Source organism: Eumetopias jubatus, unplaced genomic scaffold (assembly GCF_037043125.1).
Source record: "Eumetopias jubatus isolate StellerSeaLion01/CBP00866 unplaced genomic scaffold, mEumJub1_p1.0 scaffold_3, whole genome shotgun sequence".
Lineage (NCBI taxonomy): Eukaryota > Metazoa > Chordata > Mammalia > Carnivora > Otariidae > Eumetopias > Eumetopias jubatus.
In genome coordinates, this window is record NW_028274809.1 from 146,109,671 (window position 1) to 146,137,407 (window position 27,737).

Here is a 27,737-nt window from a genome sequence, read left to right on the forward strand (position 1 = left end):
TGACAAAATAACTTCTTTTAACCCTTTTGCACTATGGGTCTGCTGGTAATGAATTCTCTCAATTTTCATTTTTCTGGAACAGTTTTTATTTTGCATTCATGTTTGAAATATCTTTTCTCATGGGGAAGCAGTATGTGTTTGTGTGTGTGTGTTTCATTTTATATATTCCAGTATTCTAACTTCTTGTATTTTTTGAAAAGAAACCTGCTATAGTTCTTATCTTTGTTTCCTTGTGTATAATGTTTCTTTTTTATTGACTACAATTAAGATATTTAATATATTTTGGATTTTTAGCAGTTTGAATATAGTATATCTCGTGATTTTGGAGGATATTTATTTTGGTTGGAGTCTCTAAGTTTCTTGGATTGTATTTTGAGGATTTTTATATTTTTTTATTTTTTTATTGAGATTTTTAAAATTTTAATTACAGTATAGTTAACACACAGTGTTATATTAGTTTCAGGTATATAATATAGTGGTTCAACAATTCTATACATCATTATTCAGTGCTCATTATGATCAGTGTACTCTTAACCCCCTCACCTATTTCACCCATTCCCCACCTCCCCTCCAGTAAGCTTTATTTTAAATGAGTACCTTCAATTAGGGTTGTTTTTCTTTTTTCAACAAGAACATTTTTTACTTGAAGCATACTTCATAATACATGGTTCTAAATGATATATATAAAACATTCCATCCAAGAAAAATATAATACACATTTTCTTCAAATATACACAAAAGAATCCCCTGGTTAAATCACATAAAAAGAAACATAACAAATACTATAAATGTAAGATTGAAATAATACCATGTATATTGTCCAACTACAATGGTACAAAGCTAAAGATCAACAATAAAACAAAGCTGTAAAACCTACAATGTAAATATTAAATATTTAATATGTAAATATTAAAAAACACACCACTGCACAAGCAATGGGCCAAATAAGAAATCAAACAGCAGATCAAAATGTCTCAAAACAACAACAAAAAAGAAAAGAGTATTCCAAAACCTATGGGATGAGGCAAAAGCAGATGTTACAGTGAAATTTGTGCTATAAATGCTTGTATTAAAAAAGAAGTTCAGGGGCTCCTGGGTGGCTCAGTTGGCTAAGCGTTGACCTTTGGCTGGAGTCATAATCCCAGGGTGCTGGGATCGAGCCCCACATTGGGCTCTCTGCTCAGCATGAGTCCGCTTCTCCCTCTCCCTCTGTGATCTCTCTTGCTTTCACTCTCAAATAAATAAATAAAATCTTAAAAAAAAAAAGTTCAAGTGAACAACTTAACATTACACCATAAAGAACTAGAAAAAGAAGAAACTTAGCTGAAATTTACTAGAGAAAGAAAATAACAAAGAATCATTAGAAATAAAATAGAGACCAGAATAAACAATAACATAACATTGAAAGAAATGACCAGTTTAAAAAAAAAAAAAGGCAATGCTTTAAGTACATTAAGGAAAAAAAAAAGAGAGAGAGAGAAGACTCAAAAACCAAAATGGGAAACTGAAGAGAAAACAATACACCAGATAACCATAGAAATGCATAGTGTGATAACAGATTACTATAAACCATTATATACTAACAAATCAGATCACTTAGAAAAAAATCAGGTAATTCCTAAAAACACACAAGTTACCACGACCGAATCATGAATCTTGAGGATTTTTAGTCTTGGAAAATCATGTCTGTTATTTCTTCCCATGTTTATTCTGCCTTGTTTATGTTGTCCTCCCGGGACTCTAATTACATGGATCCAATCTGATTTTGTCACACAAATCCTGGAAACTGTATTTTTTTTTTGCATTCTCATTACTTTTTGTGTTCCAATCTGAGTAATTGTTACTGTTCTATCATTAAGTTTACCTTTTTTTTCCACAACTGCATCAAGTCTACCAATGAACCTATTGAAATAATTCTTTATCTCTGTTACTAAGTTTTGTTTTGTTTTGCTTTGTTTTGTTTGGCAAGTCTTTTTGGCCCTTTTATGTAATTTCTCTTTTCTGATGTTTCCCACATGTTTTGTGTTTTGTAAAGTGCATCCACTAGAGCTTTTTATATTTAATCATAGCTATTTTAAATTCCCTGTCTGATAAATCCAACATCTGGGTAACTTTAGAGTTTAGTTTTGTTAATCTTGCTTTTTGTGTATCATAATTTTTTATTGATAATTTTGTGTAGAACAAGAGAAAAAGAATGGGGTAATATTTATGTTAGTGGTTCCTTCTCTTTGTCTGCTAGGTCACTAGTGTGGGAATGTGAATCAATCTAGTCCATAGTGGAGCTGTATTTAGATTTTGATGTTGCAATGGTATACTTCAGTGGAGCACTGTCTGCAGATTACTCTAGTATTAGCTGGGGCTTAGGGTGCACACTGATTTTCCAGAGAGTTTCAATCACTACTCCTGAAACTAAGATTGAGGACCTCTTTGTAAACCTGTGCTCCAGAAAGTGTCTCTGTATATACTCTTGCCCTGTCCTCTAGTGATAGACTGCCAGTTAGATTTCTCATATGCTCACTAGTGCTGTGTTGTGGGTAAAAGGGTTTTCTTTTCTCTTGATCTGCTTTTGCCTCAGGCAAGCTCTGTAACCCCAAGTCTCTGATGATGACTTTCCCTCAGTGGTAGAAGTTATCTTATAGGTTAGGCCCAGGACAGTTTTCTGCCCCATCCTCAAAGGTAGAGAGATATTTTTTTCCCCTTTATTGTTCTTTCCTACACAGCAGGTCCTCAGTTATGTCATCAAGGTAAGAGAGTTTGTTATTCTTCCCCACTGGCTTAAGACGTGTTGCCCAGAGGCAAAGGGCTCAGGTAGAGCTTTTTATCCTTCATGCATCTGCAACTACTCTTCTCTCTTGGCCAACACCTCCAGCAGAAGTTTCCTCTGGTCTTCCTCCCTTCTTCCAGTTTTTTCTCATGAGTACCTGGTGAGATCCATGGAGTCTGAAGCCTGTAAGCCTACTTCACGCATGCAGCTCTTAGTGCTTCTGTACTCATGTGTAAGCCCACTTTCAGCCTTTAGAAATTTATTAAACACTTTAACTGGAGTTTTCTTACCTGCTTGAGTGAGGCTTCTGTATTCTTCCACTACCCCATATGATCCAATGCTTTGTCTTGCCTTAGATTTCCTTAGATTTCATGAGTTTGTTGTCTTTTGAAATCAAATCCCTAGTAAGTTCAAAAAGTAATGATTTTGTAGATTATCAAACTTTTTCTCATTTTTTTTACTTTTTTTTACTTTTTCTCATTTTTAATGAGAAATGTAAGAAAATCTCTTTGTTTGTAAGAAAATCTCTTTACAGCTTTCTCTTTCCTGGGGTGATACTAGAGGTTTATTTCCCTAAATATTTTAATACACATTCTAACTGATAAAGTCTAAAATTAATCTTCATTTCTATCCTCCTCTCAAATATTACAAAGACCTAATTATATTGACTTCTGGCATTTGTATTGCTCATGAGAAATCTTAGTTTTATTTTGTTTATTACTTGTGTTTTTGCCGTTTCCTTTGTTGTTTGGCTGTTTTATTATGATGCTAAGCTGTAGTTTTGATCATTATGCTATACACATGGGAATCAATTGCACGGCTTGAATCTGAGAATCTATACCTTTCATTCAGTTACTACCTCGTTTAACCATTTGCATCCCCTGGGTTGACAAAATGATGATTGTGGGTGAGGCTGAAACCTAACTTTCTATACCTCTTTTGCTTTTCTTCTTCATGTTCTGTCCTCTATTCCTCTCAATATTTTACTTTTTTGTTATGATTTTCTCCTTTTCAAGTTTCTTCCATAGCACTGATGTTATGTACATGTATGTCAAAGCTGTTATTTGGTCTGTGCTTTGACCTTTAACTATAATGACTGCATCTTCTGTAAATTGTATCTTATTCTTTTTTATAAAATTGTTGTTCTTTATTAATTGTGAAAAGATATGTGTTGTAATTTTTTTATTGTCCTTTTATCTGCAGTTCTTGGGTAATACTATTGTTTGCTCTGCTGGCTGAACTTATTGGTCAGTTGTATCAATGTTGGGTTTGTAGTTGTATTAGAAAAATGGCATACTAGCAATGAACATTTGGAATTTGAAGTTAAAAACAATATCATTCATGTTAGATTACCTGAAATCATTTCTGAAAATGAAATACTTGGGCATAAATCTAACAAAATATATATAAAATTTATATCAGGAACTAAAAATCTCTAAGGAATGAAATTGAAGAACTAAATAAATGGAGAGATATCCCGTATTCATAAGGAAATTTCAGTATTGTTGAGATGTTCATTATTTCCAACTTGATCTATATGTAATGCAGTTCCAATCAGAATCCCAGTAAGCTATTTTGTGGATATGGACAAACTAACTCTAAATTTTATAGAGAGAAGAAAAACACTCAAGATAATATTGAAGGAGAAGAACAGGATTGGAAGGCTGAACTATCTAACTCCAAGACTTATTGTAAGGCTACAGTATTCAGGACAGTGTGATACTGGTGAAAGAATAAACAAAAAGATTAATGGATTTACATAAATAGATGCACATAAATATAGTCATTAATCTTTGACAAAGGAAATACAATGGAGAAAAGACAATCTTTTCACAAACTGGTGCTAAAAAAACTGAACTTCCATATGTACAAAATTAATTTAAAAACAGACCTTACATCCTTCCAAAAATTATCTCAAAAGGAAGTGAAAAATCAAAATTATAAAACTCCTAATAGGTAACACAGGAGAAAATCTAGATGACTGGGTTTGCTGATGACTTTGTAGATGTAACATCTAGATATAATATATAGGCATGATCCAGGAAAGAAATAATTGATAGGCTGGACTTCATTAAAATAAAAACTTCTGCTTTGTTGAAGACACTATTAAGAGAATAAAAAGATTTGGATAAAATATTTACAAAAGATATATCTGATAAAGGACTGTTATCCCAAAATAGCAAAACAAGCAAAAAAAACGATAAAAAAAACTCTTAAAAATCAACAATAAAGAAACAAACAACTCAAAAAATGGAAAAAGGATCTGAACAAACACTTCACCAAAGAAGATATACAGATGGCACATAAGTATGTAAAGATGCTCAATATTATATGTCACTTGGGCATTGCAAATTAAATAATAATTTGATATCACTACACAACTATTAGAATGCCCCAAGTCCCAAACACTGACAACATCAAATGCTGGAGAGATTGTGGAGCAATGGGGAATCTCATTCATTGCCCATGGGAATGCAAAATAGTGCAGCCATTTTGGAAGAGAGTTTGGTGGTTTCTTACAAAACTAAATATACCCTTACACTATAATTCAACAATCACACTCCTTGATATTTACCCCAAGGAGTTGAAAAGTTATGTCTACAAAAAACCTGTGTATGGATGTTATAGCAGCTTTATTCATAATCCCCAAGCTTGGAAGCAAGCAATAGTTGAATGGATAAAAAAACTGTGGTACTTCCAGACATGGAATATTATTCACACTAAAAATAAATAAGCTCTCAAACCATGAAGACAGGGAATCTGAAATGCATATAACTAAATGAAAGAAGCCAATCTTGAATGCATATTACTAAATGAAAGAAGCCAATCTGAAAATAATACATGTTATATGATTCCAACTTATTGACATTCTGGAAAAGGCCAAACTGTGGAGAAGATAAAAGAATTCATATCCAAGATTTAGGGGAGGAAAAAGGGGTCAATAGGCTGGATAGAGTGGATTTTTAGAGCTGCAAATCTCTTTTGTATCATACTGTGATGGATACATTTCTTTATATATTTTTTCAAAACACATAGAATGTACAACATCAAGAGTGAACCTTGATGTAAAGTAAGGACGTTGGGTAGTGATGTGTTAGTGTAAGTTCATAGATTGTAACAAATGTACCTCTCTAGTGAGGAGTGTTGATATGGAGGCCATGGATTTGTGGAGGTAGGAGTTATATGGGAACTCTCTATACCTTCTACTTGATTTTTTTTATTATGTTCAGTTAGCCAACATACAGTACATCATTAGTTTTTGAGGTAGTGTTCAACAATTCATTAGTTGTATATAACACCCAGAGCTCATCACCACATGTGCCCTCCTTCTACTTGATTTTAATATGAACTTACATCTGCTCTAAAAAACCAAAAATCTGTTTTTAGAAAAATGAGTACAACTACAGCTTAATTTATTGGGTATGGTGTTGCAGAAATGTCAGTGTTTAGTAGTTATATAAATGATAATTAATATCTTGTGGATATTTTGGTGTGGAGCCATTTTTAACATTATGTTTTTAGAATTACCCATTCCAAAACATACTAGGATATAATTCATAAACACTCCTTGAAAGTGACTTTTATTTAATTCTGACATCTAGGATATAGCACATTTTATTGTTATTTTTTGGACAGTTGACTAGAGGTTTTCTAGTGTACTTTCAATGTTGTGGATGTCTTTTAAGTCTAAAATTTCAGGTTACTAGCTTTATACAAAAAGAGGTGTTATAAAAATTTCCCTGCCTTTATGTTAGCCCAAAAGCCAAACCTTTTATTACTCATGTGTATTAAAATTCCAATTTGTAGTTCCTAAGGTTAATTGCAGTTTTAGCTTTTTTTTTCCCTCTGCACTTAATTTATTACTTAATTCTTAATTATTATTCTTAATCCTTAATTTTGACTTTGGGAGAATTCAGATTTGTTTTATCCAATTATGTATTAAAATTTATTTAACATCAATTTTATGACATTTTTCTTTGTTTTTTGAAAACAGGCAATGAGACTGGACTTTTTAGTTAAGTAAATTTTGCAAACAGTAATCACTTCTAATCATTAATGCTATACAATTGCAACTTTGATTTCTCCTTTTCTAAAAGTTACTTTTGAGAATATGGGTTTGTTTTTTATATATTTGCATATTTGTCTGCATGGTTTTTTTTAAGATTTTATTTATTTATTTGATAGAGAGAGACAGTGAGAGAGAGAACACAAGCAAGGGGAGTGGGAGAGGGAGAAGCTGGCTTCCCACGGAGCGGGGAACCCAATGTGGGGCTTGATCCCAGGACCCTGGGATCATGACCTGAGCCGAAGGCAGCCGCTTAATGACTGAACCACTCAGGCACCCCTGCATGTTTGGTTTTTAAAAGTATTATTATAATTGTAAATATTCATTTCATTTTTTTCAACTTTTTAAAGAAAATGTGTAGCTTTTACTATTTTTGATTTGAAGTTTTAATTGGAGATATAAGTATAGATAATGTTTGGAAGTCATTTTTAGTTAACTGAAAGCAATGTGCGTTCTTTAAGGATTAGTTGCTGTAGTGTAATTTATTAAGGTAATGGGCCCTGCTTTTGGGGTTCCTGAATTGAACACTTGCTTCACAACTTTGTGTTATATGATTATTCACTTAGCCACACTATGCCTCAGTTTGAAGTATTATCTTTGTATTCCTTTTTTTCCCCACCGCGATAACTAATTATCACAAATTTAATGACTTAAAGTAACACAAATTATCTTACATTTCTGTAGGTCAGAAGTCGGACATGGATATAATTAATTAAAATCAAGGAATTTGTACAGCTAGCTGACTTCCTTTCTTAAGGTTCTGTGTGAAGATCTGTTCCTTGCTCATTCGGGTTGTTGGAAGAATTCAATTCCTTGCAGTTGTAGGACCAAAGTCCCCATTTTCTTGCTGGTTTTAAATTCAAGGTCATTCCCATTTTCTAGAAGCACCTACTTCCCTTGGTTTATGGCATCCTTTTTCCATCTTCAAATCCAGCAAGGGCAGGTCTGTCTACTCCTTGTAATGTCCTTATCTCTGATCCTTTCTCGGTCAGTCATTACATCTCTCTTTAGCTTCAGTCAAGAAAGAGTCTCTGTTTTTAAGGACTCATGTGATTAGATTGTAACCACTCTCAAAATCTAGGAAAATCTCACCATCTCAAGGTCTGTTCCAATAATCACATCTGCAGAGTTCCTTTCCCTATGTAAGATAACCAAGTGACAAGTTCCAGGAATTAGGATGTGAACATCTTTGGAGTATCATTATTTTGCCTACCACAATTGTTTTTTACTGACTCTCCTTCACTTTTAAAACTTTGTTTCTTCAGAAACACATATTAGGTATATACTGGATTTTCACTTCTATCTCCCAGTTCCTTAAATTCTTTTTCATATTTTTAAATTTATATCATTTGGCAATATTCCTGCAACCACAACATGCTCTCTAATTCCTGAAGACCTTCTCATATTGTCTTCACCAACTCATCAATGACTGCATTAAAAAAAAGTCATATTTTTTCACTTATTTGGAGATATTTTCAAGTCCATTTTTTCCCCCAAGGGACTCAGTTCAAGCCCTACCTCATCCAAAGTGTCTGTTTCAACATTTTAGTACATACTGTTATATGTGTCGTTGTGGATATGTATTGTATAGTGTTTAATTGATTTGTTGTCTATATTTCCATATTCATCCTAGTGCAATGTTAAGTTTTGAAAGCCAGGACCACTGTCCTGTTCTTCTCATTGTTTAGAACAATGTTAGGGTCATCATGGCACTGGATGACTGCTTAATGTTTCAATAAATGAATGAATCAATAAATAATCTCAATTAGTGGTTTTAACAGGATAACATGATAGAAAAAAATATTAAGATATGGCTAAAGTAGTCTTGGCTTAGGTTGATTTTTTTAGCTACTTTGTTCCAAAGTTTGTACTTTTCCTTGGTACCAATGTTTTGAAAACAGGCAGCATGTGTCATATGACATGATGATTTTACTTAATAAATAACTTCTCAGAAAACAATCTGAATAACTTCCATTAGTACAAATAGAAATCTAAAATCTTATTGAAGATGATTATAAATTCTTTTGCTTTTAGAAACCTTAGTAAAGAATTTAGGAATAAACCATAAAAAGCTAGATTCAAAATTAATAGAATCATGGAAAAGATAATCTTTTAGTTAGATATAAAAATAACCAGATGAGGTATATTTATACATATATGTTAAGTATATTACTAATACTCATCCTTAATTTACTAACTCATAACTTCCAATATGACATATAAATGACAACTGCATTTGCATAGAAATTTGGACTAGAAATTCTTTCATCCTGTCATTGTTCCACCAATTATGTAGTTGAATAGTCTAGTGACACTGCACAGTCTAACTTAGTTACTGCCTTTATGCTTTAAAAGGCGTCTATGGATAACATCTATACTCTGTCATACTAGACTCTTCTAATATCTGTGTGGAGTGATTTTTTTTTGTATATCATCTTTTATTTAAATGGCACCTTGATGTATTAAATAGGGAACAAAAGTATAATTCATCCTTAAAGTAATATGTCAAGTTATGACATTTCTAATGAATAAAGGAGAAACACCATTCTGTCTTATATCCTGTTGGTTGAGATTATATATGACTATATAAATAATAAGGGTAAATATACATATATAATTTATCTAGGCCATATGCTTATTTATACACTAAAACATTCCAATTTTATGAAATTACAGCTAACACAAAAGTATAAAATATGGTGATCATTCACATTAGGGGATACAGAAATTATTTAACCCTCACAATTTAGCATACATTTTAACATTTTATAAACAAGTACATAAGTCAATGAGTAGGAAATTGTCTAACGATTAATTAAGGAGATTTTAATTTGTGGACATGCCCTACTGCTATTTTTAATATTACACAGAATAAATTTCTGTTATAAATTATTTTCATTGACAAAATCATGATTTTCTATGATCTATGTTTATTTAATTTTAAATTTTAAGCACTATTTTAAATTGCATGTTATTTTCCAGTCTGAGCCTTTATGGAGTGATCTGAAACTTATATTTAGTAATCATTCATTAAACTTTCTCATGGAATTATAAACTTGTTCTTGATTTGTCTTTCCACTTGTTTTTTTTTCTGTCTAGAAATTCTGAAAGTGATGGTCCCTGTATACTAAAATAAAGCCAAATAATACAAGCCCTGAGTTAACGTAATGACCAGGTGAAATATTTTATTTGAAATAAGTCTAAATTGAATGAATTTAATTCAGTGTGTGTTTCTCTTCATGAGGATGATTTTAAATTAAATCCTGCAAGAAAGTATGGTATTGTGGATGGGAAAGACGAAGTGTCAAGAGGGTCTTCCTTTCATTCTACTTCTATTATGTAATAAAAACAAACTCATGTAGGTTTTCAATGCTTGCAAGTAATTTACTTCCATCTAAATCAGTGCTTTTATGCTGGTCAAAACGATGGGTTTAGTGATCGTCATCTAAACTAAAGTCTGCCTAATATTGTATTCCATATGTATTTCATATACATTATTTATTCCAGATAAGATTGTCACTAACACAAAGGCATTTGCAGGTAGCCCAGAGGATGGCTGTGCGGTGGAGCTGCCTTTTTGAAGACCCATCTCAATCTCATAGCAGCCCTCTAAAGGACTCCTCACTTACCCTCTCTGAAGGTTAGGCATAAGATCCTGTAATTGCAAAGAAAAACAAACAAACAACCCAGGCCTCATATGAAATATTTATATGTATGATCTATTTTAAATCTCACTTTAGGTTACAGAGTAGAAGGAAATAATTTGGAAAAATAAAATTAGAAGAACGTGGGCCTCCACAAAGAGTCTTGTCATAGGCTGTTTTAAAGTCTGGATGTCAGTTTTAGTTTCTTGGTCACAAGGGAATGTTGCAGGCTGGTCACGGAATTATATTTGCCATATTTAAGGTGGTTGGTTTGAGTATAACGTGGTTTGGAGAGGCAGTCATTTATTCTTGGCTCTTAAGAGGAAGTATTCTGAGAGGTAAGAAGTCACACTGAGGCAGGCCATGAATTCTTAGGGGTTCTCTAAGTTTTTCTGTCTTTTAATTCAACTTTTGAGAAAAGCAAATTTGGTTATTTCTTAATGACTTGTATACAACATAAGTAAATAGAGATTACTTCTATAAAACAGGTCATTGAGTAGACCAGGAATTCATGCTTAAGTACATTCTCCCAAAGACTATGCTCCTTATGGGAGCATGTGCAAAAAAATGAAAGTTTGAACAACCATGTTTTAGTACATTAATTGAGGCCAAGAGAACAGAGAGAGCAATAGTCAAGTTTACAAAAATAAAACTTTATAAACTCTGACAAAAAGCAAAAGTAAGCATTAACAAGATTTGTGTGCAAGGTTTTGTCATCCCTAATGTTAGCACCGTTCTTCAAAGCATGATAAAGTAATTGAGCCAATAATAATAATAATAGTAATAATAGTAATAATAGCCCAGCTGCTAATGAACAGGTTTATTATTTATAACAATGGCATGTAAACATTTGGTTTGTATGAAATAATCATGACAGAGATGGACAAGTAAAAAGCACACTCTATATGAATGGAAGGTGATAGCTCTAAGTGATTTAAGGTTAGGGCATGCACCTGGTTTTGGGGAGACCCTCATATTTCCTCTTGGGTGCTCTAAAAACTAACTTGATCTCCGGATTTGTGAGGTTCTTCTCAATGAATTTGTTTTCCTTTCCCCTTTTCTTTTTTAATGAGAGAAACCCTTTGCTTTTTTATTTCTGACATTTCTGAGATTTTTTTAAAACTCTTTTTGAATGTTTATCTGCGAATGTTAAAACATTGTAACTTTTTGTTTGTTAACATTATCTGTTAACATTAATATATACAGGATTAATGTATATATTGTCAAAGTATTCTTTACAAAAAGTTAAGAACATGACCCTTAAGTCTGTCGTGTGTTGAATATTTCTTTATTTCTTTAATGAGGAAATCAGTAAGATAATAAAGCTGGTTCCAAGGAGACTACAGACTGGTTTATATATCCAGTGAACAAAAGAAATGCTAAAATAAGATTGCTAAATTAGATATTAATTGTCTAATTTCCTATAGGACAATAAAAACACAGCATTTGGTATTATCTTTTACATTTCTAGTCTTTTAGAATTTAAATTTTAATGTCCAAGGATGACTCTGAAAGACACACAGTAATCTTTCTACTATATTTCTACATTTTAAATAATTTATCTTAATGGTATATTTGACGTCCATAGTTCCAACTATGATGATTGCGGGTCTTCCTGATTTCTGAGGTTTAAGAAGAAATGGCACACCCTTGCACTGCATACACTTCAAAAATCCTGCATTTTCCTCAATCATAGTAAGGTACTAGCATCTACCTCCTGTTCCTATAGCTTTTATTCCCTTTCAATATCTCTGTTCTTTACACCAGATACTCACTAAGTAATAGATCGAATCTTGAAACATCACAACAAAGGTGTTCACACATACGTAATGTTTTTAATGAGAAATTTTGAAGTTTCCAATTTGATTAAAAAAGTGTAAGTAAGAAAGTGCTGGGAATAACTTCTATTTAAGTGTTAGTAATACCTGACATCCTAGAAATGCATTGTTTATTTTTGTCCGCAAAATTTTGTCCGTTACTGGCCCTGACCCTACCTCTTGCTCTGATCTTGGGGGCATCTTTCCTATAACCTGTACAATTGATTTTTGTTTGTTTGTTTTTCAGTTTAAAAAGGTTCTTCTCCCTGCTATGTAGGTCAGATATTATACCAAATATTTGAAAAAGGCAAATGAGACAGTTTAACTATTTTATTCCAAAGATACTGGCCACAAATGTTGGAAATGGTACAATCCATAAATAATAAAACTCCTACTACATTAAACTCTACAGCGCACTTCATATTATTTTGAAATTGTTAAAAATATTAAATAAAGGCCAGCAATGTGTTAATTTTGACTGATATATTTATTTCACAGGAATAGATCAAATATTCAGGTTTGGATTTTCTTGGATTGAGAGATACTCTTTCCGTGACAGTTTTTCTCTAACGTTTGTTCTTGGTGAAGGTTTTAAGTGGATTAAGGTAGTTAAGGGTCCTGGTGGAAGTAGTATGATCCCAGACCCTCCAGTCAGAATGCCTGGGTTTGAATCTAGGCTCTGAAACAAGGACAAAATTGTACCTCTCTTGGCATGGTTGTGAGGATTAAATAAGTTTACTCATTAAGCACTTAAGAAAGGTGACTAACACAGAAAATATTATTGTTGTTATTATTATTAAACACAGCAGGGACATGATAAAAATGCCCCACTACTGTTCTGAGAAGATTATATCAACTCAGTTTAAGCAATTATAATACCCAAACTCAGAAATGAAGATTGTGTCACTTATTTATATAGAATATATAAAGGGCAACAGACAGTACTCCATTTAGTGAAGGGAGAGAAAGGAAAAAACATGTTCCTGAAAATGTAAACATACAATGGGTTGAAGAGAGGGCCTTATGGATATGGAAGGAGGGGATATGGAGGGATGGCAGGAAAGTGTGGAGATCAGAATTATAAAAACTTCCAACTACTGACAGAAAAGATGAAGACTGTCATAAGGAAAAGTAATGTTGATTTCTTGTTGTAGGAGAATTCTGCCTAAAAATTTTAAGTTTAAAATGTTCTGCACAAATTTGTTTTCTAGCTTTTTCTTACTATTCCAGCATTTATTTTGAGCAGTTGGCTCAGTCAAAAGTATAGAAAGAAAAAATTATTCTTAAAGGAAACACAGACTAATATTTCCCCAAATATTTACTATTGGGGCGCCTGGGTGGCTCAGTCATTAAGCGTCTGCCTTTGGCTCAGGTCATGATCCCAGGGTCCTGGGATCGAGCCCTATATAGGGCTCCCTGCTCAGCCGGGAGCCTTCTTCTCCCTCTCCTGCTGTCTCCTTCTGTCAAATAAATAAATAAAATCTTTAAAAAAAATTTACTGTTAAACCCATCTTACTAATTAAATATCTCGACTTTAAGAAAAAGAATATTATAATGTGGCAACAGTGAAGGTATGTTCTTTTTTTCCCCATAATTGCTTTAAACGAGATGTCTTTGAACTCTCCCATTTCCCTGAATTGTGCTCAATTGGAATATTTGACAGTATTTGACCACTAAGAGATTGTAACGAAGAAAAAAGCATTTCCCTTTCCCTCATACTTTAAGGTGGCCATCCTTCAAAAAAAAAAAAAAAAGCTATAGTCTCAAAATCCACTCTATGGAGACAGTGTCATTGACTCATTATCACAGTTCTTTTCACTGTGCTAAATGAGCTGAACATTTTTGAACAAAAATGTCTGGTGTGTTCTTTAATAGGGCATAACTAGGAAGCTCCAGCCACTGCTTATTGCCTCTGCAGTGAGATGTCCTCATTGTGTTTTTTTCATGTCATTATTAGATACTTGGATTTACTCTCACTTCAGAATCCAGAGGAGCCAGTTGGAACTAATTTGCCATATCAGTTTTATGGACTTGACTGCTTTATTAAATATAATGTGCCAAAATGGAAACTCCTCAGTCTCATGTATTCTTTCTATCTGAATTTCTACAATGTTTGAATTACTTCATTGTTGAGGCTTTATAAACAGCATGTAATAAAAAAATTCTAAAGTCCTACATGAACAGTTGGCATAGGGTTTAATTGCACACTTGTTTAACAATCAGTTCTGGGTGTTTGAAATATCCTGTTTAAGTCTCCTCTTCATGATATAAATATAGTAACAGATTCTGCCAATTGAACCAAAAGATCATCAAGTTTCCTTTTGTTTTATTTTGTTTTGTTTTAGTATTTATTTACTCGCTTGGCTAATTTAGGCAAAATCGACAATCTTTTCATTGCCTTTAAAAATAGTCTTGAATACAATATAAAAGAGAGACTAAAAATATGTATTAAATATATTTTGACTGGAACTGAACAAACAGTTGGCAACTGACCTCTAAAAACATACCCTCACGCTAAAAAGCGTGAAAATACTATGCCTTACTGTAGAGAATAGCATGTTGAAATTGTACGGTGTACTAAATACATTTTTGCATACATTATATTATTTGATTCTCACAGGATCATTATAAAGCAGGACAGCAAACATCTTTTTTACAGAAAACTGAGGCTCAGACTGGTTGTAACTTGACCTTTACAATGCATCAGAATGATCTAGAGAATGTTATAAAAATGCCATGCTTGTCCACTCCCAAGATCAACTGAAAAATAATTTCTGTGGAAAAGGCCTGTGTTGGCACATTTAAAGAATCTCCCTAATCATTCCTCAAGGAAGATTGGCAACCTCTCTTTATATTGTGTGTATATTAGGTTGAGTGTAAGCACTCTGTAATAAAGTGCTCAGGGCAATATGGGGCACCTGGGATTTGGTAGTACATGAGTGAGGGAAATCAGACTCATCTTTTATTTTTTTTAATTATTTTCTTATTTTTTAAAGATTTTATTTATTTTTTGACAGAGACAGCGAGAGAGGGAACACAAGCAGTGGGGCGTGGGAGAGGGAGAAGCAGGCTTCCTGCGGAGCAGGGAACCCAATGCGGGGCTCGATCCCAGGACCCAGGGACCATGACCTGAGCCGAAGGCGGGGTAGGGGGGCGCTTAACGACTGAGCCACCCAGCCCCCCTGCATTTTTTTTTTAAGATTTTTATTTATTTATTTATCAGAGAGAGAGAGCACAAGCAGGGGGAATAGCGGCAGAGGGAGAAGCCGGCTCCCTGCTGAGCGGAAAGCTGGATGAGATGCAGGACTTCATCCCAGGACCCTAAGATCGTGACCTAAGCCGAAGGCAGATGCTTAATGACTGAGCCACCCAGGCACCCCCAGACTCATCTTTTATGATGAATACTTCAACATTACTTACTTGGACTTTTGAAAAAGTAGAAAGGGATTGAGGAAGGGGAAGGGGCTCACCCCAGGAAAGTGGCATCCACATCTCAAAATCTCTTTCTCTGTGGTTCAGTGAGAAAGGGTAGAACTTCTGAAATAGGTAAACAATTCCAAACCTGTCACAGTCAGAAGAGAGCCTCAAAGAAGGACAATATCCATGGCCCTAGTAGACTTTAAATACTGATAATGAGAATGAAGGTGGAAACTTCTTCCCCAGAGTTTTTAAGGATATGGTTTCTTTTTATCTCTTGATGGCATATTCTGTTTTGCTTGGAGACAGATAATTTAGGTAATCTCTAAAGAAACTTTGAGTAATGTGACTCAATACTATGAGGTAATATGTATCATTTCAAGCTTGATGCAAGCTTTTTTTTTTTTAAGATTTTATTTTATTTATTTGACAGAGAGAGAGAGTGAGAGAGGGAACACAAGCAGTGGGAGTGGGAGAGGGAGAAGCAGGCTTCCCGCCGAGCAGGGAGCTCGTCGCAGGGCTCGATCCCAGGACCCCGCGATCACGACCCCAGCCAAAGGTAGACGCTTCACGACTGAGCCACCCAGGCGCCCCAAGCTTGATGCAAGCTTAAGTCTGGATAAAATGTCACGTTTTGAACAGAACTGTTTACATTTATTTTGATGAAATATAATATAAAACTACACTAAGCTCTGATGTCCTAGAGTCAGTGTGTCCTTTTTCCCTGCTTACTTGTGTAGCCCTAAGGCCTCAGAATTATAATAACTCAAAGCTTTATTGTAAAAACCCCATCACCACTTTTCGATGCTTGAGATATTGCGTCTTGTATAAAGATTCCATTTTAGGGGTCTGATTTCAAGTTCAGATAAGTGAGCACAGAGTATTACCTCTGCAGTTGGTGATTTACAAGATGGCAGGTAATGCATGCCTGGCTATCTGAATTCAAAATCTAAAACATCTCGATAATAGCCATCTTAATCACCTCACTTTGGTGCACAGAATTTTCTTTCTCTTTTTTTTTTCCTCTGTATATGAGACCTCTCTATATTTTCCCATCACAGATTTAGTTGGATATTTTAATGTTTTCTTTATGCCTTAGGCTAGAGAAGATTGTTTTATTTTAGATAGGAAGTAATAATTTGATGCTAGGGTGATCAGAATTGGTGTAGTTAGACTTTACAGTTTTCATAATCTGTGTTGACTCAGAATGCACTAACAAGACATTTTACAAACAAATAAATTTGCAACAATGGAGTTTTGGCATGGAGAGTTTGTTCTCTCTCTGAAAATATAAGGTAATGTTCATGAGTACTGAGTGTATAATTTTCTTGGAGAACACAGAAAGATAATATTATTACTGTTTCTTAAGTGTTTCATAGAAGAAACCAGAGAATTGTAAACTCTGGAGACACAGGAATTTAATCTGGTAACACTTGTACCCTTAGTGCATAGGAGATAATAAATATTGATGAAAAAATAATTGAATGATTGTGACCTTGGGGATATTATATAGTTCATTTCCAAATGAGTATTCAGTTAGTTAAAAGAGTTAGAATAGACCCATGAATAACACTCAAATGTAATATTATGTATATAATTATGAATATTAGCAGTTTTATTGTAAAAAACCAGAATAAGCTAGCTACTGTTTGCATGTACCTGTGCTTTCAAGATGAATCAAAGGGTATTTTTATTTATTTTAAGAGTATTTTTATACACAACATGAATCTTAGTAAAATGACAAGAGTGTATATCTCTGATATTTAAAAAAGATATCTAGTTTTCCAAATTGCTAATTATACTTTGTGATATCCATCTGTTAAAACTTTATAAAAAATGAGAAATATTCTATTTCATAGGCAGACAACCAACAAAAAAGGATTGAAATCATGCTTCTGACTATAGGATACTATTTTGTTGTTGTTGTTTCATGGTTATTCTGCAGATGGGCAAGGAAGGACATTTTGTATTCTAGGAATGCTGAGTACCTTCTCCTTGTTTTACCCTGTCACCTAAATTTATGTTGTACTATGTACAATGGATTTTTTCTTATATTTTTTCATGTTGAAAATGAATACCTCAGTGGGCATTATGAGGTGCATATATTTGGAAAAAATGTAAAATTATATCCACATAAGGGCAGATATCCTGGATGCAAGATAACAAATGCATGTAATTTGGATGAACTAAATATGTGTTGAGCCACAGTGCAAGATTTAAGTTTAGATACACTTTTCAGTGTATCTGTGACACTGCATTGAGTAAATGTTCCCCTCAGTGTGGAAAGATTACTGCTGGTTAAAACAGTCAATGACATACTAAGTTTGAGTTCTCCCAGGTGCCTATGTCTGTTTCTTGCTGAGGGGCAGATAATGGCCAACTGAGGGTGTTCTTTTTCAAATTGTGTTATTTGTTTTCTGATTTTTATCTGCCTTGCTTTAAATTTGGAATTGGAGCTTCAAGAGTTACTTTTTTTTTTAAGCTTTATGGATTTAAGTCCAAGACTTAAGTACCCTGAGAAAGATCAGTGAAGATTCTAGAATTCTATTTATGTAGACTATCACACTGACACCTGGGTTTAGCAAAAGTGTTTTTGGTTATAAGAATCATTGCAAAGTCAGTGTCAGTATATGTTAACAGTGTTAAACCCACAAAAAGTGAGGTATCAGAGTTGTTTGTTTGCATTAAAAATTTTTTTAATGTTTATATGTATTACCTTAACAGAGAAACCATCGTAGGAAAAAGATGGATGTTTCCCTAGAATCCATTGTTATAATTTTGAGACAGGAAGACGTGCAGTTGTAGCAACTAATTCCTTAATATCCTATAATTTACAGGGCCTAAAATCAGCATTCCTTGTTTTTAAAGGATAAAACATTGTGCTAGGATATGGTAAAATAGAGGTATACTGAATAAACATTTGGACCCAGAGCCAAACGCCCAAGGGATAAAAATTTGTATTCATATGAAGCTTAAATTCATCATTATGGAGAGATACTTGTACAAATGTGAAATTTTACTGTAAAGATTTATTGAAATAATTAAAACTTTGGTAGAAATACCTGAATTTTTGACATTATAGTGCAGGAACAATAATTTCTCATAAATGCTAAATGTTAGATTAATTCTGCTCTTACTATAGATTATTATTATGGCACAGTATATTTCCAGTTCTAAGTAGATTTTCATATTCAATTGTGATCTGTACAAGAGTAAGATTGTTTTTGATAATTTGGCAAGAAAAAAAAAAACTATATTTTTCTTATAAGATTCATGACCTAAGTGAAATTAAGTAGCTAAATACTAATTGTGGGTGTTAAGGATTATTTTGTTTAGTGTGATGAATGCTAATGCACTAGAAAATTCAATATAGATTAAAATTGTTATATATATATATAATATCTCTATCATTAGGCTATACATTCATTTACCTTTATATTAACATTTCTTATAATAAATGTAAGTCTACTTAAATTTATCTAACATACTCAATCTAAATACTTGAATTAACTGTAAATGTATATCTCCATATTTAATTGTTTGTTAGTGGTATTATGTAAAATGAAGACAGTTTAATTTTAGCACTTACCTTGAGACAGTGCAAGAGATCTGGTGATACTGATAGAAGAGATATCAGCTTCCAAGGAATAGTGATTATAAGGAGTTTAGCGCTCAAGAAACATGACTCTAGGTGAATCTGAGAAGCTCCTAAAATGTATTTAACACATTCTTTCCCTTGTACCATTCATATCCACTCATACTCTACCATTATATCCATTTCCCATGTTACAGTTTGAGGTACGCATGTGTGTGTGTTTGTGTGTGTGTGTGTGTGTGTGTGTGTGTGTGTGTGTGTGTGTGTGAAAAATCCATCACTTCTTTCTGTAAGGTGAGAGTGACTAGTTTGATCATTCAAAGTCTTCTTCGAGATTGTGGAACATAGCATGTCCTAAAATGCATAAAGTACAACGTTTGATAAAACTAGTTCTGTTGAAGTTGCTCTAGAGGCTTTAACTAATATTCATCATTTTCCTTATTGAGCAACCACTCTAAATTTCTTTCATCCATGGCAAGCACTTCTGTTGATTGGGTTTGTTTGCTTGCTGGTGATAACCAAATGTCATCTTTAAGGGGTCTAAGCCTTTAGCAGCCTTGTATTTATTGGAATGTGATTGTTGCAATCATTTTTTGATAGGTATCACTATGCAAGAAGGTATGTATTATTTATCACATCCTGGAGGACATTGCTTCGGTCTTGCATGTTGGTGACATTGAGCCAGAATCTAGGCTGAATCTTGAACAGATCACTCCCAAATTTTGTCAGGCTAGCTTCTGATAAATGGGGTAGTATATGGCAAAATTAATACTTATCAAGGTCATGAGCTAACTGTGTTAATTTCTTGGCTATAGAATAGATCCTTTGCCTGTAACAGTATTATGGAGGATAACAAATGTATGGAAAAAGCTCTCTGTAAGTCTTCAGATGATTGTGTTGGCCAAGGCACCTTGGATATGAAAGCACATTCATATATGGAATATGTACATTCATCCAGATGGAAAAGGTCAAGTATAATTGCCTTGCCACAAGATAATCAACTGGTATATCCAAACAATGGTACTGAAGGATCAGTGTTGATCTATGCTTCTGGAAATTTCACATAGCAGCGGCATAGGTAGACAATCTGTGGAGAGGTAGCCCATGTAGTTAGGTATGTGCATAGCCTTCATTCCTGTTATTACAGATTTCCTATTGATGGGATTACAAAGCATTGAGATTGACCAGAGATAAACTGGGTAATATTCACCCAGCCACTTGGTTGTTGAGAAGCATCCTTTTGATGGATCATTTCCAGTACAAAGTAACATGAGCCACAAATGTTCTAATTGCTTGGGTCCCTATGGACCATCTACATACCTCATCCCCTGAATTCCTTCTAGTCTTTTTACTTCAAGACCCAGAAAATTTACCCCAGCATTTGCCACTTCCAAGGAATCAGTGAATATCCCACTTGAGGGAAATTCTCCCTCTGTATGGAATAGATAACCAAATGTATTGCTTATTATTCTGTTCACTGGGAGGATTATTCTTTATCACTTGGGAGAAGAGTTGTAATGACCTTCTATTCATTTCTCGTTAATGTCTCAGTAGGCTAGTATTTCCTTCTTCATGAAATAAGTTCTAGCTCTATTAGAGTTCTTTTTGAAGTTTCTAAGCCTCTAGCAATAGTTGGAAAATGTTCTTTATTCAGATATCTGGATCCCGTTTTCCAAGATGTTGAATTACCAGTAATACCCCGACATCAACCGGTTACTTAGAGATCTGAGTCTAAGCTCTATAGGGTTACTTCTGTCGCACTGCTTAGTATTATTATTTCCAACATCTCACCTTTCTACCCTCAGCAGTAAGTGTGGTAGTTAGTGCCACTTTCTATTTCTGTATAACTTCACTGTTTTGTTTTTACCTTTTCAGTCTTCTAATACAGGTTTATCATGTTTAAAATTTCTTTCTATAAATTTTTCTCTGTTACAAACACTGGTCTGAATTATTTTCAGACAGGACCAATAAACTAATTAATTCCAGGAGTAAACTCAGAAAATAGACACTCAATAAGGAATTTTGAAATGGGTTTAAACATCATGCCAGTGGGAAACGGAATGCTAGTAATCGTTAGCATGCAGGGGCATCACCATTAATCAAATTATCACCTGTGGTTGACTGTGATTAAGTGCTTATAATGCAAATGCCTGGGGGGACCAACTTGCTGCTCACTCAACTGTTATGGAAATAATGATAATTACAAGGATTATGAGATGGGATGGATTCCTCTACATGCCCTGGAATGCTTACATAATGAAAATGACAAGCTCATGTTTTTAGTTTCTCATCTCAGTGTGTCATATGAAACTAGAGACCTTCTAAGGTGGCCTTAAAAGCATCTCTTATTTACTACAGGTCCAGGTCAAGTTTGATGAACATTGGACACTAAATATAATTGTACCATTTGCAGACTTACAATGTCAATTGAGTTAGCATCCTCATAAAATTTATCATGTGAAATTCAGGATATTTTTGGAAAACAGTGAGAGTCTGAGATTTGGAATGGATATTCTTGTGGACCCAGATAAAGATAGAGCAGGGCTTATACTTTCTTATTTGGTGTTGCTGAGACCTAAATCTGATCATAGATCTGGAGACAGTGAGGGTGATTGGGGGGGGGATATGTCTTGAGGAGACAATCTTCATTTTGAAAGAAACTCCATGTCAATCGTGTCTATTTTTCTCTGGAAAAGATGAAAAAGGTGCTTTTGCTAATTCTGGAATTTCAGGTGCTTTTCAGAGTTGCCCAAGCAATACCCCCCATCGAGAGTCCTGACTTCAAGAGAAAAGATCTATAAAGATTGTGTATGAAGTGAACTTTATAGATTTACTATGCTGATAATCAGATGCTGAGGCAGATTGTCAGCATAGTGTTCTCTGTCTCTGCTAGGAAGAAGACTTATTTTAAAGTTGCCAAAGAAGTCCTGTTTGTTTGTTTAGAGCATGCTTTACATTGACTAAATATAATTTTCTTTTATTGAAAATCACAGAAAAGCCATCATATACCATGTGATAATATTATCTACATACTGATTAAATCCCACAGTTACTTGAACTGCTCTCTCTCTGCAATCTATATGCACTTCACCCAATTTAGCCATAGCTTAATAAATTACACCATCAAAGGCTAAAAATTATTACAAGCGATCATTGGCATCTTCTAGTTAATAGAACTACTACTGATGTCTATTGTTTTAGCTCAGGTTCATTAGAAATAGAGCCTGATGCAAGACGTAGGGCTAATGCTTAAGAAGATGCAATTCCAGTGCAGTAAGAATTATAGAAAATCAAAGTGGCACATAAAGTACAGAATTATAACACGTACATTGCCAAGGTAGTCACTACTTCATGAGACATGAAAAGATATGACTCTATTACTTGATCATATGAGATGCCTCTACACGGATTGTACAGGAAAGCTACATCTCAGAATTATCTACTGAAGATAGAAAAGAAAAGGAATTATTTTGCCAGTGCACTCTTATTTACTCTTTCCCATTGATCATAATTGCTTTGATGGAAAGCCAGTTCTCCCACACTTACAGATTGTAGTCCCTTTTGGGAAGTTGCTGGGAAGCCAGATCTGATAAATTATAACATGATGCTACATCTAAATATAAAATGGGAGGAGTCAAAGTTTCTTGGGTCCATTTGGATTAGCCTCAGGCACAATGCATATTATGAAGACCATGCAAGAGCCGTATCAGTAGAAATTGTGACAACCATTCTTGCTAAATGAGGCTTCAGTGACATTGCTGCAGTAGAGAGGTGATAACCAGGTGCCTGGGAAGACAAGTAAGTTTGAGAGAATCTATGTAATGCATACAGTGTATCTGATAACAAGTCTTATGGCATTTTTAATATGTTGAAGTTAATGTCTTTCTCAAAAATTAAGCCTATCTATGAAGATACATTTACCATGACTATAGAACTGTTGAATATGTGGTGCAAGAGTTAATGACATTATTAGTAGTAACTACTTGAAAGTAAAATTTAAAGTGCAGAAACCACATTGATATTACCCTATGAGTCATTAGGGGAAGTCAATTTTTCTTATGGAGAGCAAGGTGATTGCTGTATTACATGAAATCATTTTGAAGATAATTTCTAAAATATTACAAAGCAACCAAAAAATATGTAATAGGGACTTAATCCATTCTGGCCTATGGATACTTTTGTAAATAATTGTAATCTACCTTTATATAATATAAAGTGACATCAATGGCAGATTTTTGTGGGATGATTCCAGATGACCACCCTACATAGTCCACTGAAAAATAATCCACTGGAGATACAAGTGCTGTGGCTCCATCATTCAGATGCCAGAGAAACAAATCAAAGCTATATGATAAAGGAAACTTGAGAATGGTTTGATGGCATAGTTGTAATAATTGGAGGGGAATAATTTGAGTAGTGGTTTGATAATACTATTAACATATTCTAGATAACATGGGCCACAGAGGCAGAAAAAAGGGAGAAAATGGCAACTATTTGGGGCCAATATTATGAATGATGTGAACTCTCAAAAGTTTCCATTATTCTGTCTCTGATAATGAATGACTTAGAAAACTTTTACACATGTTAACAACCTAAAAAGTTGACCAGATTCTTTCCAATCCTCACTAATTCTATTTCAGGAAGAGGTGCTAGATTTAACAAGCAGGTGTTAAGGTGGTCAATTAGGACAGCAATCTAAACTTAAAATTATAATGGAGCTTTTATTCACTTACCGTGACTGCACAAGCAAGAGGATAAAACAAAACAAAACAAAAAAACAACAAAAACAACAACAACAAAAAACAGGCTCTGCTCCTCAGGGTTTCACTTTCCCCCATGGAATGGCACCAGTTGGGATTTGGGTAGGTGCAGTGCAGATGAGGCTATTCATCTCAGTGCCAAGGAACCCTGAAGAAAGGGTTTCTATCCTTTTATGGACCCATGTCTGTGTGAGATGGAGAAAGGCCAGGAATGGAAAAGTACTGAGTCAAAGTGGAGAATAATGTTTCAGCTAAGGCCTTTATAAGGAGGCTCTGAATGATGGTGCTTCGGATAGGAATGCAGGTATGTGTATGAGAATGGCTCCTCCAAAGGCAGAAGAATGAATCCTTCACTGAACTCTCTCCATTAACTGCAGTGCACTGGCTGTGCATTAAGTCTGGCATGGGGAGGGCAGCTTGCCACCATCAAACTTGCCAAGCATAGCCTTATAAGTGCCCTAGGGTCAGGCTTGAAATATCACACACAGGAGTTTTGGCCTTCATAGAACTCCTTGGGTATGAGTCGCCTACCTCCCCCTCCCCTTCTAGGTTAAATCCTCAATAATCTTGGTCATAGACATAGTCTATGATAATATCCCATTTCTGGTCAAAATATTTTCCAAAGCACACTTGTGGAGAAATTTGCTTTCAGAATATGAACAGGCTCCTGTGATCAAATGAAGACCACCATGACACTCATTCTGTGAGGACCCAGAATATGGGAGACAATTCAGGAGAAAACTATTTTTTATGTTATAGTAAAGCTATAAAAAGTACTTGCTTGCTTTAATTATGATTATATGTGTTATTTGGTGACCTATTGACAACAGAATTAATTTGATCCTCTAGGATTTAGGTTCAAGAGATGAGAAATGAACTACTCTGACCTTATTGAATAAAAATCTAAGTAAATGAAGAAACACTAACTGCTATTAAAAGGAGGAGGAGGCTGTAATTGGTGGAGTTAAAAATAACAATGCTAATACAAGACTGTTCCCTCCTAAAGGCAAAGTGGTAAGCCTCAAAGTAGAATTCAAATTCTGATTATTCTTCCAGCTACCTGAACTGATGTGTTTCAGTGAATGGCTTTTACATATTCTTCAATTACTTAGTCATCTAAGGTTTTTCTGCTGAATCAAAAATGTATGGTGAGAGAAATACTTCAAGAAGCCTTAGTAAAGATATCTGAAAATTTGCTCATCCACGAAGCAATGAGAACCCTGGAAAAAAATTGAAAAAAAAATCAACTTTTTCAGAACTCTGAAAATTAATCAAGGTATAGACTTTACAGAATTAGTTCAAGAAAGTCACTAGACAAAACGACAGAAGCAACAACAATAACAACAACAAACTGCAACACAAAAGCAACCCTGGGATGGTTGGTTCTGATTTGTCACATTATATCATTTAAATGTCCATTTTTCAACAATACGTTATGAAACACACAAGTAAGCACTAAAGTAAGGCAAATAAATAGGGAAAAGTTGTCTGCAGAAATTGTCACTGAGGAAGCCCAGACATTATACCTACTACGCAAATTATGGTCTTTTTGTACTATATAAAAGTCTAATCCACTCTTTTAAATATCTACAAAATGTAAAGAATATCATGTCCAAAAATTAAAGGAAAATCTGACATTGATGACTCACCAAATAGTGAATATCAATTAAGAGATAGGATTTTTAAAAAGAAAAGAATTCTGGAGCTAGAAATTATAGTAATGAAATGACATACTCACTAGAAGGGTTCAACTGCAGGTTTGATCAGACAGAAGAAGTAATTAGCAAATTCAAAGATAGATCAATTGGGATTATGCTTTCTAAGTAACAGAAATAATAAAGAGTGAAGAAAAATGAATGACCCTCAGAGACCTGTGGGGCACTATTAAGCATACCAACGTACATATAATAGAAATATCAGAGGAAGTGAGAAAGACTCAGAAAGAGTATTTGAAGAAATAATGGCTAAAACTCCCCAAATTGATTAAAAGCTTAATTAACTCCAAGTAGTATAAAAATCAAAGAGACCCATGCTGAGATGTGTCATAATCAAACTGTCAAAAGCCAGAGGCAAAGAGATAACCTAGAAAGGACCAAGTAAAAAATGATGCATCATATACAAGTGATCTTCAGTAAAATAAACAGCTGATTTCTCATCAGAAACCACAGAGAGCATAGGTTAGTGGAATGACATATTCAAAGTGCTGAAGAAAAGATGGTTAACCAAGAATTCTATACCCAGAAAAAAAGTCCTTAAAAAAATGAAGACAATACTATTCACACATTAAGCAAAAACTGATATGCCACTAGTTTACTTCAGTAATACTGAAAAGGATCTTTCAACTGAGAAGAAAGAAGGCAAGACAGTAAGTTGAATCCACATAAGAAATGACACTAGGAAACATAACTACAGAGATAAATACAAGAGAGAATATAAATGTATTTCTCTTTTGCTATCTAATTAAAATGACAACTACATAAAGCAAATGTAAACCTGTGTTGATGGGCCCACAATGTATAAAAACATAATTTGTATGCAAATTTTGGTGCATTTGACTCATTTTTGTTCCCAAAGCTAGGCCTAACTAAATAGTCTGAGATTAAAAGCAAGGATAAGTCCAGCTTGTGTTTCCTACCCAAGACCTGATTATCAGATCCACCAAACAGTGTAAGGAAGGACCAGTGCAAATTCACAGAAAAGAAAAGAAGACACCACATCTGTGTATGCTCCATCTTACACTATTTTGAAAGCTTTTTCTCCTAGGAGTGCAATTTTATACAAACTAAGTTTGTATAAAACTTCTTTTAGATTCTGAAGTGTTTTGATGATTTCCCTCAGCTACATAGAAGTACTTAGAATTCCAAACTGATTTATCAGTGGTACTATATGAGTCTAATTGAATATTCCAAATTGTTCTATCTAAACTTAGCTCTAGTGATAAGGGAAAAAATGTCAAGTACATAAGAATTACCTTAGATTCAAAAATGTCCCTATATATCTCTCAGTCTTTTGAAATCCTGAGATAGAACTAAACATGACTGCCTAGAACTAAAGTAAAGATACTTGTTGGCAAAACAGAAAAATAAAGATACATACTTTGCTTCAGTTATTTTACTTAGTAGATAAGTCACATTTTCTTCAATACTTTGGCTTTTATTTACATAATGTTACACCTATACATATCTATGGAACTTATACAAGGTCAGTACAGACTCTAGGCTGTATTATATCATTAGAATGTATATAAACTATCTTCTTCTTTTTTTAACATATAATGTATTATTTGTTTCAGAGGTACAGGTCTGTGATTCAACATGAGAGACTATGGACTCTGAAAAACAAACTGAGGGTTCTAAAGGGGAGGGGGTGGGGGATGGGTTAGCCTGGTGATGGGTATTAAGGAGGGCACATTCTGCATGGAGCACTGGGTGTTATACGTAAACAATGAATCATGGAACACTACATCAAAAACTAATGATGTAATGTATGGTGATTAACATAACATAATAAAAAAATGGGAAAAAAAGAATGTATATAAACTAGTCCCTCAGTTTTAATTAATCTTGTAAAATTATGTAGAACATCTTTGTTGTAACAGTCTTTTGCATAATATCTAGTAGAATGAAATATTTTAGGAATGATTGATGCATTAGAAAACTTGAGCAGTACACATT